General features: G+C 36.0%; 1 pseudogene across 1 annotated transcript in view; it reads right to left on the bottom strand.

The window, feature by feature from the left end:
* Positions 1-9,869: 9,869 nt before the first annotated feature.
* Positions 9,870-19,876, bottom strand: part of LOC149263686 (putative methylesterase 11, chloroplastic) — an 81,214-nt pseudogene continuing 71,207 nt past the window's right edge. The window contains exons 2-4 of the transcript XR_016249711.1: positions 10,454-10,594; positions 10,260-10,367; positions 9,870-10,176 (exon numbers count right to left, since the gene is read on the bottom strand). The product of XR_016249711.1 is annotated as a putative methylesterase 11, chloroplastic (transcript). The remainder of the gene's footprint in view (positions 10,177-10,259; positions 10,368-10,453; positions 10,595-19,876) is intronic.

Below are 19,876 nucleotides of genomic sequence, written 5' to 3'. Positions count from 1 at the left end.
GATTCCATTTTAGGGATATAACATAACCCTTGTTATCATGTAAATCATTACACATTTTGTTGCTTATTATATGTTATAAGAAAAACTAACAAGAATTCACACAACATTTCATTCCCAGTCCAGAAGCACACACTTGCTTAACCAAGTTAACAACGTCATTCATCTCAAAGATGTAATATTTTATATACATAATTTTGATGACAGGAGGGATTATAGGAAAACCTCCGATAGTCAATGGGATAGGGCATTCCATTGAATATTTGACTGCTAAAGAACTATCATCGGATATTCAATGGTCATGGGGATTTTAGAAAAAAAACGAAAATATCATTTAACTTCCGACACATTTTCCAATTTTAGCCATTTCATCGGATTCCGCCATCAGAATTTCCACCGAAATGTAGTAGTGCATGGTATTTAGATTGAAACCTATGTCATAATCCCTAAAATATACATGGGGCCTTAAATATGGTAGAAAACTCAAGCTTGTAGAGGTAAGTGCATTGTATGTTGGGATTTGTGAGTGTAATATGCATGTCATTATGAGTTTTTTCACACCATGTATATGCCCTAAGGATGTGGCCATGCATGAAAAGGAGTACCACAAGGATGTGGCCATGGTTTTAAAAGATTAATTTTTGGTCCAATGGAACATGTGCATGTTCCATAATTGACAAATGTGTCATATAAATGGAATATTTGCTCCACAAGTGTAATAAGATATGTTTCATTGCAACATTTTCCCAAAATTGTAATATGGACATTGTTATAATTTATCACACAACAAGCAACTCTCCTCTCCAAAGAGCTTTAGTTGTCATGGCGACAGGTACTTGTGGTCATCAACAATAGCGGATTGGACGTGGCTTGGGAAGGGAATGTAAAAGGTTCAAATCAATGGGTGGCCCATTGGATTCTAGCCTCTGGGCCACTGATGCCAGTGAGCATTGAAATATGGAACTTGCAGATATGAGGGTTGAGATATATGACCTTAATGTGATGCTCCTTCAGGAGAGAGCCTCTTAGAGTAGCACACTAGACACCATGGCAAGATAATGTCAGAGGATTTCCTTCTTGGAGGACGAAGTGGAGGCACTTCGTAGCATTGTGGCAAATCTTCAACTTTAGCAGAACAAGCCGAACAACCTCGTGGTAGAAGTGAAACTGAGAATTGATTGGATAATCTAGAAGACCCTCGTGATTAATTTAGTTAACATAGGACTAGGTTTAAATAATTAGTTTCTTGTATAAATTTTGTCGGATATATACAAATAGTATAATAAGAGTACTTGTTATTCCTGAATTTTTGGATGTAATTTGGGCACTGATACGAACAACATATGCTAGTCATGAAGTTCAAAATTTATTTTGCAATGTAAATCTCCTGGAATTTTGCAGTGACCAATGCATATTTAATGAAAAAATAATCATTCTTGTTGAAAAATAAAATTGTTACACACCATGAGTGGGTACAAGGCCTTCTTGTGGTTTTGGGTTTTTGACCTACATCATGAGCTATATAATATGCATAGGGCCTTTAATATGTTAGGTAATTTATGATTGTAGAGGTATGTGTGTAATATGCTAGGTTCCATGAGTGCAACATGCATGCCATTATGAGTATTTTAAAACCATGCATGCACCTTAAGGATCTGGCCATGCTACAAGAAGGAATGCCACTAGGATCTAGACATGCTACAGGAAGGAACACCACTAGGATCTTGCCATGGTTATTAAATATTTGTTTTCAATTCAATGGATCATGCAAAAGATCCATAATTGATAAGCATTCCCTATATATGGAATCTTTGGGCCTATATCACCTCACATGTCCTATGTATGGGGTCCTATATCACCAAGTTTAGCTTGTATGAAGTAAATGAAGTTATAAGGTTCATGGGTTAGGAATCAGGCCTCAAACCACCAAAGAAGACATATAAATGAAATGTTTATCCTACATGTGTTGTATAAGCATGATTGAAAGGTATGTCTTAGGGCACCATATTTGCTCATTACGAAAGGAAAAGGATGATAAATTTGTGTTACACATAATGTAAAGTGAATACTATGAGAATTTATGAATCTACACATCAAAAATCCTACTGCAATCACTAGTTTATCATCTCCTACTTGTTTCTACATTCAACAAGTCATTTAACTATTTAAACAGTGATGAAAACACTATTGTAGAGTACACATACATATATATCATGAACTGAAAATAGAATGAGACAAATATACAAGGGACACCGTTATTTTTGGACAAATGTCCCCGGAAAAACCCAATTAGAGGGTTTGTATTATTAAGCAAGCAGAATTTAAGTACAACAGGTTTCCTCTCACACTGGCTAACCTTTCAGAGAAATATCAACATTAAGAAATACATATGATGGTTTATCTCATTCTCCAATTCATAACTGATCCACTGAATGGGTGACTCCAACAAGCACTGCGAAAATCCCAGCACAATCTGCTCTGTGTGGGCCAATGTCTTGCCTTTAGGAGATTGTGTCACTTCTCTACTGGAACGATTTGCTCATAGGAGCTTCAACTTCATCCCTCCCAGCTCATAACATCAAACTCCCAGTAAAATCTTGAACTCCTAATGACTATCTCACACTGCCACTGCAAGAACCCTCTTGGCCTATGTTAGCTTTACGTGAACCCCTTCCTGGGCTGCGTAGGCCTCTGCGTTGCCTCTCTGCCTGGTACTCATTGGCTCAGAACTCCTTTCAGATCCAACTCTCTTCTACTGCCCCTCTCACTGCAACAAATCACTTGTTCTATTTTCTTAGCAAACCTCGCCCCATAAAAATCAAACTGACTGATTTCTCAAGTGTATCTTCAACTAACCCTCAAGCCTCCTCTTATACTTTTCCTGTTAATGAATCAACGACCTAGATTAAGTCCCTAATAAATGGCTAAGATTAAAACATACTTGATCCTCATCACTTATAAGTTTCTCACCCATATTCTTATTAATATTCATTAATATTTTTATTTTCCTAAGTTTAGACTTAGGAACCCATTAAAAATATAAATTATTTTAATAACTCCTCATTTGGGTGGAATTTCTCTAAATGATTTTTGGGCTTTGGAGATCTCGTGTATTCTAGCCCATCCAAAAAAATTTGGAGCTAGAGAATATCCAATGCTACCAAAAGTCAACACTCCCTATTAGAGAGGAATGTGCTCTAGTAACACTTCTCAATAGAAGTACTACACTCATCCACTGCATCAATCCTCTGTGTTGTTGATGCTTGGCCTGATGCCCTTTATCCACTATGTTGTTGTAGCTTATATTGTTTCCCATTACACTACGACTGTCGCTGCTACATCTGTACTACAACTCCCTCTCAAAATGTTTCCTCATGCTGCCCATAGCACTACCACTGCTAACTATTGCACTGCAACTCAGTTGTTGAGAAGTAAAAAAATGAAACTTCACCCAAAAACTGACATGTTGGTTAGTATAGATGCCTCATTATGCTGAAGTGACCTCTGCTGCTACTGCTACTGTGTTACTGCAAACTTCTATGTGCCTCTCACACTGCTACAACTTCCAATGCATTGCCTCAGACTTTGGCACTCTAGCTCTACCATTATCACTCCATCACACCTTGCTCCAATTGAAACCAGTCATTTCACTGCTATCATAAAGGGCTCCCGTATCCGTATGTGATCCACTAGTTTGGGCACCTCAAGGATCCTGCCCGTCATGTAGTCCCCTCGACTACAACTCCATGTCACCCCACCTCTTCTCCAGAGGTGCATGAGCACTCATGGCATAATCGTCATCCTCACCTTCCCTATCAGCTTTCACTTGAGCAACCCTCGAGTCAAAAGCCTCCTCCTTGCCCTTCTTCGGGGGACATTGAGTGGCGAAATGTCCAAGTTCCCATACTGGAAGCATCTGACATTGGAAATATCCTTCTTCTTTCTCTTTTGTTTCCATTTCTATCCTGATGATGCGAGAGTTGCATCCTCCTCCTCCTCCTTCTTTACCCAGGCTCCTTTGTCGCTACTCCCTGCCTTGGTCAACCTCTTGATATATTCCTATCAAAGAGCTTCCCACATCTCCTCCCAACTAGGGAGAGTCGCTCTGCCTAAGATACTTTGGAAAAATGTCTCCCAATCCTCGATGACTACATTCAAGGCAGTCCTGACCAAGAACTTAGGATCTAGTGTAAACCCCATGGAACTCAACTAGTCGCGAATCCCTTGCAACCTGAGGAGGAAGGGATCGATCTCTTCTTCCTTCTGCATCTGGTACTGTCTCAACTGATTTTCTAATAGCATCTTCTATTGGACGGAAGTGCCCTGGTACAAGGTGGGCAGTGCCTCCCACATCTCCTTTGTTGTTTGCTTCTCAGCAATGTGTGGTACTACATCATCTTTGACCCCATCTAAGATCATGCACTTGGCATTCGTTTGGGCCTCCTTGTACTTCTTTAACAGATCAACGTCAACGAGAACAACAACTACTTTCAAGGCACAATCCTTGATGCAAATTTTTTCTAGGATTGTCAGGATCCTGGCCTTCCAAATGAAAAATTGGATGCTCCATCCAATCTATCCCAATCCCTTAGTCCATTTACTGCCATCTCTGCTAAAAAAGTAGGACTAGTTCTCTTCTCCCTCTCCCGCTACTAAGCAAGACTCGGATCTGGATTTCTTTGGCGCTAGAAATCCTCTAAGGAACTAGCTCCTCTAGACTCCCTCTAAGTCCTAATTTCCTTCATGGAAATCCTCCAGACAAATGTCGAATCACTCCTCTCCAATCCTCCTTTGTTGCTGCAACCTGGATCTATATTTCTTTGGGTAGAAATTTGTCAAGGCAGTGACTCCCTCTACCTTGGATATGTCTCCACAGACATTGTTCTACACCAATAAAAATAGCATCCCACCAGCTCCATTGATTGAATCTTCTCTGCTCCTCCAGCCCTAGCAACTAACTGATTTGAGTTTCTCGGGCTATGTACTAACCCGGAGAACTAACGCAATCACTGTGTGATCTCTTCTTTGGTTTTGCGTCACCCTCTATAGGCTTGAAATGCTGATGCAGGGACTGTGTGAGCCTCTGAATCACTTTTCTAGCTCTGTGTCACACCTTCATCTGCTCCTCTGCCTCTGAAATTACGTTGTCACTTGGGACAAATTCTTCTCTACAAAAAATTCTCTGGATCTACCTACTAGTGTCTTCATTCTCCTATGATCTGCAATGCTCTGATACCATGTGAGAATTTCTGAATCTACACATCATAAATCCTACTGCAATCACTGGTTTATCATCTCTTACTTGTTTTTACATTCAAAAAGTTATTTAATTATTTAAACAGAACTATTGTAGACTACACATACATATAGATCATGAATTGAAAATAGAACAAGACAAATACATAAGGGACACCGTTATTTTTGGACAAACGCCCCCGAAAAAACCTAATGTGGGAAAACCATTGCTTCATATAGAGGGTTTGTATTACTAAGCAAGCAGAATCTGAGCACAACAGGTTTCCTCTCACACCAGCTAACCTTTCAGAGAAATAGCGGCAATAAGAAACACATACGAGGGTTTACCTCATTCTCCAAGTCACAACTAATCCACTGAATGGCTCACTCCGACAAGCACTGTGAAAATCCCAACACAATCTGCTTTGTGTGGGCCAACGTCTTTCCTTTGGGAGACTGTGTCACTTCTCTGCTTGATCGATTTGCTCACAGGAGCTTCGACTTCAGCCCTCCCATCTCAGAACATCGAACTCCTGGAAAAATCTTGAATTCCCGATGATTATCTCGCACTGCCAATGCAAGAACCCTCTTGGCCTGCGTCATCTATACGTGAGCCCCTTCCTAGGATACGTAAGCCTCTGCATTGCCTCTCTGATGATATTTTTGATTCTCTTCTTGGTACTCATTGTCTCAGAACTCCTTTCCGATGCAACTCTCTGCTACTGCCCGTCTCATTGCAACAGATCACTTGTTTGATTTTCTCAGCAAACCTCGCCCCATAAAAATTGAATTGACCGATCTCTCAATTGTATCTCCAACTCACTCTCAAACCTCCTCTTATACTCTTCCCGTTGATGAATCAATGACCGGGATTAAGTCCCTAATCAATGGCTAAGATTAAAAAAGACTTGATCCTCGTCACTTATAAGTTTCTCACCCATATTCTTATTAATGCCCATTAATATTTTTATTTTCCTATGTCTAGACTTAGGAACCCATTAAAAATATTAATTATTGTAATAAATCCTCGTTCAGGTGGAATTTATCCAAACGATTTCTGGATTTTGGATATCTCGTGTATTCTAGCCCCTCCACAAAATTTCAGAGCTAAAGCACATCCGATGATACCCAAAATCAAAAAATACGAGCATGAAGTACCTTCCAAAATGATAATAATGATGAGAGATACATGGAGAATCACAAGGTGGAATTAGGGGAGTTAGGAAAAACAAAATAAGTAATAAAATCATGTCTTAGATCAGAAATTTCATCTGCCCAAGATTTTATTGGTGGTGTTGAAAAACATCATTGATCTTATTTATGGACCTTCATGTGCCTATGACTTTTTGGATAACTTGGGCATGTAACATGAAAACAATGTTAGACTAATTCATTAAAACAACTAGGAGTCATCTATAAATTAATTGTAAAAGAATAAGAATTTCAAACAACCCACATACCTTAGAATAAAATGCATGATTTAGGATGTCATTTTACCTCACCTATATATTTACCTACGATCATTCAAGTAGAATGCCTCACCATCTCTAGTATTAATTGTCTCTATTACTTCTCATACTCAAAATGAGGTACAAAGTATCATACATTTTAATGAGTGCTTCCTTGTCATTGTTTATAGTTTGAGGTTTGTAGAAACAACTATATTTGTAAAGTGGTGTACAGATGCACTTGGTTTGGAATCTTGAAACACAAAACCACCCTTCTTTTTAGTTCTATCATCCTCTGTCAATATTCTCCTTTAAAATCCATTAAACCAATTAGAAATTGAATGACTTCATTAGCCATTAATGAGATATTTGGAGTCTACTTTCCCTCTAAGCAATGTTCCAACTAATAGTTAGTGCCCCATTCATTATCTTTTGAGAAAACCACTACATATATGTGCCTTGCAAAAAGTGGAATGTCGTTGTGTGACTCCCCTAAATTGTCAAAGCATATTATATTCACAATAGTTAATCAAAATTAATCTAATATTCCCCATTTACACTAAACTTGGTTGTATGAAATCTAGAACATGAATATAATGTGGTAAAATAGTTGGTTGGTCCTCATTTAATTGGGATAATTCAATATTTATACATTAACCAATAAGCAATGATACATAATTTCATCTATCAACTTAGTCAGTGGATCCACAATGGTCATATTTACCATTACTACATGGACCACAAAATCATGCAAGTTTTCTTGTCCAAATTTCAAATATAGTGTTGTTTATGGTCCAAACTAACTAAAATCCCCAAGTTCCATGTACTATTTTCCATTCATAGTATATGATTGCTTCACATCAATCATTTTCAAAACCTTTCCTTATCAATTATTCACTTTCTTGTTCTCTCTACCATTATTGAAGAACACCATTCACCTATATATTTTTCATATCCAATAGGATTATTTCTCGCAAATTTAAATTCTTTCCCACATATTGTAGTTTTGATGCATATGCTAACCCCTTCATGCTCCTCTTCCAAATTAATTGTTTTTAAATAGATTCAATTATGTCACACCTTGTATTTTTATGTTCAACATACACTAAGTGAAATAGATTAACATTTTTTAACTAAGTCACACAACCATCTAACCAAATACATTGATGATTCATTTACATATTATTGTCCTCAAGTGACTATAGAAAAATTGAAAGAAAAGGCACTTATCATTACTTATGTAGAAGTGGTATTCCTTCAATCTAACTCTTTTATCTTTGTTACTACATGGCCTATGCTTGCATGTGATATGAACCATTAAGTTGACATGCTTTGAGTGATAATGTTGCCTTTGAATCTTATTTTGTGGTTAAGAGTGTAGTTCTTAGCAAAAAGAAACTACTGATAATATAGTACCAATGGGAAAGGTATCTCTAACAATTTTAAAATGTTTGTCTTTCCATCAAGCCACATGGATATGCTAAACATATTATTGGGTATTTATAAAAAAAAATGATAAATTCATAGTCTTGTACATAGTGATATAACAACGAAGATATGTATATAAATTCATTGTTATAATAATTCTCCCATGACATTTCAAACTGCAATATGAAAGAAAAGATAACATATGGGTATGCATTAGTAACTTGGAGTGTGTGTATGTGTCATTACAAATGTGTGTGTGTGTGTGTGTGTAATAATAATAACCATAGTCAATTTGGTGCACAAAACAATAGTTGTTTTTGATGGAATGCACATCGTTGGGAAACCCTCCATGTACTCTCCTCATTTCGAGGATGGTACCTCCCATAAATTATCTGGTTACAATTTTGGTAACCAACCTGGAAGGGGACATTGAGTGAGGCCAGTAATGTTCACATAGGAAGCCAACTCGGGAGTTTGAGCCTATGACCTCTTTCTTGTAATTCATGGCACTCAGCCATTCAATCCAACCCATTGAGCTATGGTATCTACAACCATATGTGTTGCATATTGTGTTTAATTTAACATGCCAAGTCTTGCATTTCTCAAAATATATTTGACCCATGTTATGCTCAATCTTGAATTTCCTCATCCAATTCTATCTATGTCAAGTCAAGAAAGTGTTTAAAGTGGGTTTCATGGTCCCTAGAACCCTTTCTCAATTTTAGTACATCATTGTAGTTGAAAGAAGGCCTAGAGTTCTAGTGCCAAAAGTTCTACTCTACATCCTTAGGTGCTCTAATTAACTTCATGTCAGAATGAGAAAAATACTAGTGAAATCCCCCAAATTTGTGTCTTGCAGTATCAATGTTGTCTCACCTAATAGACTACTTTTGAATGGTTTTTACGTTACATTTGATGAGATGAAATGTTTGTTTCAACAAACAATATTTTGTTGTGATCTTACTAACAATAGGTTGTGGAAATACATGTTGGATTGTATTATAGTCTTTTGAACAAGTTGTTTCCCTAGTTCTACGAAAAACATCCATGAGGATTCTAACAATATGATTATTTTTTTATGAACTTTAACTATTTTAATGCCTAAAATCTTCCTCACAACAATCAAAGCCCTAGATTTTAATAAAGATAGAAATCCTTGACTTTTAATTGAATTAGGCTTTTATTCAAAACATTCTTTAATAATTTTAAATGATTGATGATTGATCATTTAGTTAGATAACTCACTTTCAAGTGATGATAGATTACTTTCTTTCACTTAAATTCATTTAGGAGTTAGGAGTTATTTTTCTCAATCTAAATATGGATGATAGACCAGGGTTTTGGTACTCATCACCTCTCTATTGCATAATAAATAAAGTTCTTACCCCTTCAGTTTCTTCTAGGTCCAATTTTGGAAGATAATGGATATTCTCATGGCTTCTTTTAGGAATGTGTAATTATTCAACAAAAAATTGCACCATGAAAAAATTATTTCCTAAAAACTATCCATTAGTTGTTTTTCTAATTTCATCCCTGAAATAGTTAGCTATAAGCAAATTTTTCATCGTATGCTCATTCACAACGTATTTTGATGTAGTCATTGGAGGTTTACTATATGTCAAAATTGGATTAGCTTCTAATAAAATCTCATGATTTTCATAGAGGAGAAACAATAACGACATCTGTTGCGCTAGAATTTCCCCAACAGAAAGTGAGAATGACATCTTTATCTAATTTATATATATATTTAAATCTTATTTGAATACATATTAAATTTCATGTAAAGGCTTTTTGCTTCGATGTAAAAGTGATCACCAAGAGCAGGCTATGCAGCTTCTCCGGTGCAGAGAAGAATGGACTGTGGTCTGTGTCCACACTGTAAACCTTCTCTGGTGGCGAATTGGCGATGAACTCTTCTTGTTTGGCAAGAGAGAGCGCGTTATCGTTAATAGCTTTGACATAAACTGTTGGAACAACCCCATATCGCTCATCTGTGGTCTCCAGGCTCAGGTTTGTCCAGTGCCCTGGTTGGACTTGGTCGGATTAACAGAGAAGCCAGTGTGGCATCCTGTCAACATCAAATTATATTTAGTGCCACTTCTCTCAAGAGATTAATCAAAAAATAGTATATATGATAGTGAATGCACTTACCAATGTGGAGGTTGTACCATAGAAGAAATCCTTCAGAATCTTTTTAGGCAGCTTTCCAGATGTCGGAGGTTCTTCCCTGCCATTGCCAATGTATCTGTCCAGCTTCATCTGCAGAGGCGATCCATCTTACTCTCAACTATATCTATATTTTTATTTGATTATAATTATGTCTTTAAAAGAGGTAAAATCCTTACCATATCCTTTTCCCGCTGCATGGATTCTCCACGCCGAAACATAAGAGCGCAGACATACACTCCTACCTCAATGAGATGCGGGAATTTTTCAGATCCACGGGCTACGCTAACGCCTCCCAACCTGTGTCCCACTAACACTATCTGTGCTCTCCGCAGTAGTACGAAAAATTTTCATGCACAGAGAAATTGGAAGCCTCAGGTGAGTCTTCAAAATCAAAATTATTAATGGACCAAAATACAAGGATATTGATTTGGATAACCTAAACAATCCCTCCTAAACCTATAACAGAAATGCAGTACCAGCACATTTCAGGGATCCAACCAATTCATAGTTGCCAGATCAGGCCATGAATGATAGGAGAGGTGAAAGAATCCATACATTCGGAATCACGTTATAGCTGATGGTTTTTTCTGCGGGTAAGGCTGTTCGTCACACTAAATTTGTTAAATTTATTAAGATTATTTTTTTACAAGGTGGGAAAACCTATCATAATTTAGTTGTCAAATCAACAGTGAGGACTCTAACTTCTATCAGCCAATGCAAATTGACTCATCACCATTATTCAAGGAAAACCAAGCCACTGTTGGTGGTGCCTTGGGTCTTGGATGGTTAACCTGTTTCCTTGTGTCCCCTTTGGGTCTTGCCTCATTAATTTGTTTCCTTGTGTCAGCCAATGCAGGTTGACTCATCACCATTATTCAAGGAAAACCAGGCCACTTGGAATACCTTGTTGGTAATGGGTTGGGTCTTGGGCCATTAACCGATTTCCTTGTGTCCGAGGAAGACGATCTCTTAGCCAAGCAAAAGTAATTTTAGAGCATACTCCAGGCCCAATTGAACTAGATGTTATGATGATATATTGTCATAAAAGAATTTTTTGACCCATGCTTTTCAAACCAACAAATATAATTCATTGTGATATTAATCTTTTTAATACAATAATATTATTTTTTTTTAATTAATTATATAGTAAGCGTTTTCCTTTAAAAAATGTTGAGGTTGATATTGATGTTAAAGAATGACATCCAATGGAAAATACATCTGGCGGTGTCCTTGACGCATATCTTTTGGCACAAAATTTGATATAATAGGCCTATATTCTTTCTCTAGAGAACGGTTGGCTCTGGCCAACCGTGATATAAAAGGCATAGACTTTTATAATGGTCACGGAATTTTGACCCAAACTATATTGAGAATGAGCATTTTTGCGAGTGAGAAGAGGTTTTCTATTTTGTTCAAGAATAATTGTTTTATATTTTGTTAAAAAAATATAGATGAATATAGTTATATAAATAAAATAGTGGTAACTATTTATATGTATCAATTATTAAAATTATTATTTTATGGTATATTTTATATTGTTGAGATTAAATAATAATAATAATAATAATTAATTAAATTATAATTTTTATTATTAGTAATTATAAAAGCATATATTTGATTCTTAAATATGAATATTTATTTATATTTTATTATGAAGATTTTTAAGATTTAAATAAGATTTTTTACAATATTATGGGTCAATATCATGGTTTATCAATACCATATGTCTAAATAATCATAGCTCAATAAATATTTTGAGATAAATATCAACATTTCATGTGTAACTAATACTAAAAATATCTCTAAATAGGCTTTGTTAGCATATCATGGCTTATCAATACCATATAGGCAAAAAATCATAACTAATTTAATCCTTCTAATTACATTTTTTTCATTGATCAATTTAATTAAAAAGAAAAAAAGGACATAACTACTTTTAAAATAAATTAATGTTACTACTATTAAAAACCATCAAAATGAACTTAAAATTGTTTAAGAAAAAACATTTTATAAGATTAATAAATAATGATACTAAAAGTCGTTAATATAAATGATGTAGTTAAATAGATGTTATTTAATTACATCATAAGTCGTTCACCTTTGAGAAGAACTCCCCCAGTTGTCACTCTACACCGGTCTGCACTGTCAAATTGAATAATAGACGATTGAAGAATATTGTGTTGTCGGATTGGTACAGTTTCAACTGTTTCAAATTGATACAGTTACAAGACATTCCATATAACCCTCGATGATGGTGAGCTTGAACTTCACATTTGCATTTGACAGCTCATATTCCAAAATGTGAGGAGACAATGAAGGGGGTTGATTAGCAGAGATGATGAACCCTAGTTTTGGAGGAAAGAATGGGAAAAAGACTCCTTTTGGAGGATCAACGACTTTGATGCATTGACGGAGGCAACCAAGCTTAGAAAGATGTATAATAGCCAATGTCTCCAGACTTCCATTTCTCTATCGAGATTTATTCGTTGAATGTTGATAATGCCCGTTAACCCTACAGGGGTGCTAGATTTATGAACGTAAGCCCACGCAATGGATCAGAGACAATATCAAAACCCTTACAACATCACCATCTTAGAGCTCGAAGGCATGACTAAGGATCGGAGACAAGATAAAAACCCTAGCAATGTCACCATGTCAGAGCTCAAAGGTGTGACCTGCAATAATGAGAGGGTTTTCAAGCTCATTGCCATGGGATTTGGCCTCGACTGAACAATCTTTCCTTTCATTTCCAACTCCACCAATTTACACTCCCTTGATTTGTCGGCAACTGTTTAACCAGCAAGATACCGACGAAGCTCCAATATCTGGTCAATCTCGCAATCTGATTCTCTCGTCATGAATCATAGTTCTATTTGTTGCTCTGAGCCTATTTTCCTGAAGCTTCCATGTTTTCTCTCTACACAAGTCTTAGAGTCTTAGTAAGAGAGACAAAAATGTGATCTCTTGTTATGAGTTAGTATATGGAGTTTTGATTGTTGTACATTTTTTCTTTTCAATTCATATATTCAATTAGCTATGTGTTCATTGATCTAGCATACAAAAAATAGTTTTGAGAGTTCATGGAATTTCTAGGGTGTAGGGTTTGTAGTTTGCAGGTTTGTTTACCATATAATGGAATTTTAACAAGAACTTCCTCAAAATTTGTCATAAGGACTATTTCCCTTTCTGAATTGAGTTATGTTGCCACTTTATCCCCACTAAGGGGTTTTCAATCAAAAAATTTAACATGGGGGGGATAATAGATAATGAATGAGGAAAAAGTTGACTATGAATGCAATTTAATGGCGTCTCGTTGTTGTAGTCCTTATTAAGCCCTTAAACGAGTTTGGATCTCACAATGATTTAACGTGTATGTTAATAGTGGTGCCAACTAACTACTCAATTAAGAATATCATTTGGAATCATTTCCTTGGACTAACTGCTCAAGTAGGAACATCAAACTAACCACCTACTCAAAACAATGATAAGAGTTTTGAAATTTATAACAACTAGGTTTTGGAAATATATAACACATATTTAATTAGGCAATCAGAACCATAAATCAAAAGAAATTAAAAAATATTGACAAATTCCTGTAACTATATCGTTGCCACTAAACATTTGACTATTTGAAAGTCCTAGCATCACATTAACAATAAAGCATTAGTCTGTTTTATAAACCATCATGTGTCGTAATTGTTACAATTTTGAGCCAACAATTTTGTTCACCAAAAGCTATCATTTCCCTAGAAAATACAAAAATATGTCCCCTACCATCACTCACACGCGCCTTAAATTTAATATTTGTAGCTCCCATCATCAGGAATCCAAGCCAATAGGCAGAGTCAAATCCCATCACATCCTTCTCAAGGGTAGTGCACAAGATCTATTTACTTTTCATTCTGCAGGCATGAGCACCTTGTGTATCATCCCCTTTTATAATGTATTCTAGGCTATAAGCATGCTGCACAACCACTACCCCCGTTGTGCTTGAACTTTCTCCCTCACAAGCAAATAAACCCACCATCAGATTCAAATGTTGGGGGTGATTGAGTTAGGTGTAGAAAAATAGAGTAGGAATAATAACCATCTATACATGGGTGGAATCCCTGGCTTCATTGACCTAGACATTCAAAAAAATATCAGGTTCCAACATCTACATAGTACAATCTAAAGGAAATAACTCCAAAGAGTGTTAGTGAAAAGGTCAATCATAGGCTCTTCATTCAGTAGGAATGAGATCCTTGCATATCATCCCCTTTTATAATGTCCTCAAGCACCACCACTCCCTCCAATGTGCTTGAACTTTCTCATTCACAAGAAAATAAAACCGCAATTAGATACAAACGTTGGGGATGATTGAATTAGGTGTAGACAAGTAAAGTGGGAATAACAACCATTTGTGCATCAGTGAAATCCTTCACTTCATTGAAAATCATCACAAAAAATTCAAGCTTCAATATCTGGAACCTAAAGGAGACATTCCCAAACAATTCTCTTCATAAAGCAATCAATCATAAATTATTCATTTTTCGTGCATGAACTCCTCATGTATCATGCACAACGACTCCCTCCATGCACTTGAACTTTCTCCCAAGTGACCAAATAAACCCACTATTAAACACATCCTAGGGGTGATTGTGTTAGATGTAGACAAGTACAATAGGAATAGAAACCATTTGTGCATGGGTGGAATACCTCGCTTCATTGAACCTCACATTCATAAAATTCCAAGCTTCAACACTACAACATAAAGGGAGACAGTCTCAAGCAATGCTCTTAACAACATAATTAATCGTAAATAGGACATCTTACCTCTGCAAATCTACTAATAGACCTAATTGTTGCCACACAAGTTGATGTTGAATCATTATCTCCTTAACATCATGAATAATATCCACAAGCATAGAGCCCATCCTTGAAAATATGAAGGACAGTTAGCACAAATCTGAAGGTTCTTGAATAGCTAGACATGAGACGTATTAATAAGTCGAAATGCAATAGTTATCTTTGCACTATGATGAGACAAAGCATGCTTCTTCTGCTCCTTTTCTACATCATGCAATGAAATGTTTGGTTATGCACATACCCTATCTCCATATCTTCATCCAATTATTCCAATTGCACAAAAAACTCTGGTGTTGGTGAGTGTATTCATTCTCCTACTTGGAATGAATATACCTTGTTATTAATCTCAATCTAGCTATGCCTTGGTATTGTTTCAACCTTTTGGTCTTTCATAAAATTTCTTACTTTTTCTACTTCATCCCACCTTATAGTCTTTGCATATATGTTTGAGAAAAACATATAATGTACAAAATTTTGGGGGTTTGACTCAAAAAGACAGTTTGTTGCATGTCTAGCAAGTGCTATATTGTTATGGATTTTTCATGCACTAAGAAAAGACCTCCATACAACTGCATCAGATTCTAAAGGTATGTTGCTGATAAAATTTTGTGCCCCATAAAGGTGTCAAGTGCGGCCTAGAAGATCAAACATACAACAATAATGTTGTATTGTAGGGATGATATTGTAATCTTTATTCATGGAATAGAAGTATTTCCAACCATGGTCTACTAAATCTGCATGGACACATACAAATAGAACACCACCAAAGGTGACACTGTTTGGTTTTATGCCAGAGTGTTACATATGTTCAAATAGTTGAAGGGCTTCCTTTCCAAATATGAGAATATCGTATCCTACTATAATAGAAGTCCAAGAGACAACATCCCGTTAAGACATTTTACTAAACATTTTATGTGCATCAGCATCTGCAGAAATAGTTCCATAGCCTTATCAAGATACCCCTTATGTGCATATCTAGCATGTATTACAGTACATGAAACCATGTCCCATTCATGAATTTGAAGAAAAAATTTCATGGCCTCAACTATGTTCCCATCCTCTACATACCTTGGTATCATAACATTCCAAGATACTACATTTCGTTCACAGATTCTATCAAACACCTGTTGTGTATTCTTTATGCAACCACATTTAGCATGCATATTTATAAGAGAACTCCCCACAATGGAATTACACTGCAGCCCATGGGAAATTATGTCATGGTGGAATCCTTTGCCATGTTACAGATCTACCAAATTAACACATGTAGAGAGAACACTGGGGAATGTGAAATGGTTAGGTTGGGTACCTTTTTTTTTGCATATCACAATTAAAAGTCAGTGCCCCCTCGTAAAATCCTCGACTCGCATAATCGGCCACCATTACAGATGATGACACCACATTTAGTTTAGACATTTACATAGGTAGGTAGGGTGCCCCTATCTCCCATCTCCCTATGGAGTACTCTAGTCACATCTTCTTTCTTCTATGATATTGGTTCCTATGCTACTACCTTACGACATTTCCTTTGCAACATCTGGTGCAATTTCTAGTTTAAATTGCCTCAAAATATCAAAGTACAACATATCATCCATCACCGATAAAAACAGTATAACAAACTACCTTTACTACATTCTTTGTATTAGATCCCAAAATTGATCATGGATTTTTACTTTTTACTTTTATTTTGTAGACATCAATCCATTCCACAAAATTATCAGGGAAAACTGTACATTAACATAATTTCTTTGAGATAATTCCACTACTGAAGGTTTTACCATATTTTTTGTTTCCTTGTCACTATCTAATTGATCTGACTCATGGGTACATTTTTTCCCACTCATTGCAAAAGCCCCAATTATGGTTAAGTCTCTTTCATTTTCATTTAAAGTATGGGTCTCCTCCGCCGAGGGATGAGATGGTGCCTCCTGTGGCTGAGCTGAGTTTGGAGGATTTGATTTGGCAATAGATGCCTCCTATTGTTGAGGTTTGTCCTACTTTTGACTTAAAGTATTCTTGGACCCTTTTTCTCTCTTTGGATCTTGCCATCCATGACTCATTTTCTTCAAATCCTGGGGAGAACATGCAAAAGGGGGCATACATTTTGAAGATGTTTGGGTTGTTGACAAGTCTTGCAGTGGAAAGTAGTATTTTTATAATCCAACAATTGCATAAAAACCTTACCCCTCCACTTGAGTAGGATTTTAGTCAGGAACTCTTTACTTAGGTCCACTTCAACACATATGTGAACAAATGTGAGAATTCCTTTTGAAATCCTTTTAGTGTCTATATTGATGAAGCAACTATTAAATTTACCAGTCTTTTAAGATATCCGAATGTGTCAAATGGATGGGAAAGTTAGAAATCCTTACCCATATTGGAGTTGCCAAAGACGTCATGGAAAAGGACTAAAGTCAAGAAACCATGGTTGCATTGAGAAGGCTGGAATGGCCCTAAAACCAAGATCCTTGGTCAAAAACTTATATCGATCCTCTAAAATTTTTAGAACACTACAAATAATCCTTTTGAGCATAATAAAAACTCTATGTTATTTGACCAATTCTACTGTACCCATTCCTAAAGAGCAGATGCCAAGGACCAAAATCCATTAAAATGACAAATAATCACTCCTCGTCAAAGTTGTTTAAGACATTTTTCACTTCAAGAGATGGGGTATCCATTGCATGTTCCACAATGAATGCTTTCCTTGATCGATCTTTAGGGTTTGAAGATGAGTGACTAGGATTTAGGACGTCCTTAAAAGTCTTGGGTTGGGAGGAGGAAGGCACCCATCCTTTGGCTCCACCTATCAATCTAGTGATTAGAGAAATAGAGGCATCCTTGGGCCTTGACTATGTTATATTTCTTGATGGGTTGTAGGTCCTAAAGTCGTCTTCTTCCATATACAAGCCGAAAATTGCCAAAGGAGATTCGTAGTTGATCCAAGATTTTGGCAGCGAGTGAAGAGACGAGATTTGAGTCTTTGACGAACATGTAGAAGGAACCCCCTATGAATGGTCATATAAAGATCGGAAAATCCACTAGATCTGGTATAAACCCTCATTTGAGCCACAGGAAAGATTATGAAAACAATAAGAACTCCTCTGATTGGCCAGATCTTAAAGTTGGACGGATTTCTTTACACCCTCATGAGAAAGGAAACTAATTCCCACTAATGGTGTAGATTCGTCAACAGAGTCAAAAAGCACATTGAAATCAAACCCTCCAAGAACATTTCCTTTGTCATAAACATGCAAATCTCAATAGCCCCATCGACAAAGGCTAGAGTGAGGGTATCAGTGTGATATCGAGGCTTGGCTGCAGTGGAGGAGACAACCACAACACCATAGGCCGACATGAAAGTTACAATGATGTGGCTAGGGTTAGCCCCAATGACAGTGGCCACATCCGTAACAGAGACCAGCTCACAAGTCTGGAACATCAGCTTAACCTTGCAATGGTGAAGGGATTCATAGTGTTCATCTTCGGTCATCACTGTCTTTCCCTTGTACCTGTGTGTGACCTCATCGCTACAACATCCCACCAGTGAATACACATTCAAGAACAATTTCTTGCCCTATTTTAGATATTGGGCATGGCAGAATGTGGAAGAATTTACATATTCCATCATTTCTTGCGAGAGGGGATTTATGTGTAAGCTGACATTGTAAGACCATGATCCTTTGCAGCTTCGTGATTTAGTGGTGCACAAGCTCTCTTTGCGTCTCCATCACTCTTGTACAATAAAACCCTTTAATACTTCATATCACAATGATCGCCAATTAAGCTACACCCTCAACAATTCTAAGTATTATATATAAAACTAATTATTTTTTAAAAATAATAATAATTTTATTTAAAATTGTAATTTAATTAGTTTTTAAATTGAGATATAACTTTACAAGATTTCAATGTTTATGAGATAAAGGACCTCTTTCATGCATGGATTTGACTTTTTAGTTTACTGATTCATACTTACCTTATCCTTCATTTTTAAGGGAACATATGTTCTTGAAGATAAATCTATATCTTATTTTTTATTTTGGAACAATCTTTTAAGAGATTTAATCAAATTTTCAGTTTGCCATAATCTAAATTCCATACATATTGAAATCTTATTTTTTAAATCTTATTCATAAAAGTTTGTCAATTCTAAAGCAACTTTGATCCTAAAAACAATCAATAGAAGTTCTGGATCAATCAAAGTTTGACTTTCTTGAGTTGCCAGAGTTTTGAGCCAAGAGGCTCATTCTATAGCCCAGTATGATGGATATGTGTAAGTTTGTTTGAGCTCAACGTGGAGTTGACACTTGTCCCTCTTCAAATAAAAATAAACTATTCTCTAAATAAAAAAACAATGTCAACCATAATTAAAAACAAAAATAAATATGTTGTGTGTTTACTAAGTTTTCCATATGCCCATAATATAATTTCATATCAACTTTAAAAAGAAGTAAACTAATTAGAAGTAAAAAAATGCAAGTAAAATGTTTAAACCTTATAATTTTAAAAAATATTTCAACGGGGGATTTAAATAAACTATTTCAAGATCTATGTTAACTGATATTGACTATACTTAGAAATATATTAATAATAAAAAAAATCATTTGAATGTGCAATATATATATATATATATATATATATATATATATATATATATATATATATATATATAAGAAAGTTTGTCCTTGCTCAAAGTCTCCCTCTTCAAATAAAAATAAAATATTCTCTAAAGAAGAAAACAATGTCGA

This window comes from Pinus tabuliformis, chromosome 6 (genome assembly GCF_031772625.1).
Source record: "Pinus tabuliformis cultivar Carrire ecotype Pingquan chromosome 6, CPIR1, whole genome shotgun sequence".
Classification (NCBI taxonomy): domain Eukaryota; kingdom Viridiplantae; phylum Streptophyta; class Pinopsida; order Pinales; family Pinaceae; genus Pinus; species Pinus tabuliformis.
Note: the sequence above shows the minus strand (reverse complement) of the source record. Positions and strands in the feature narration are given on the sequence as shown.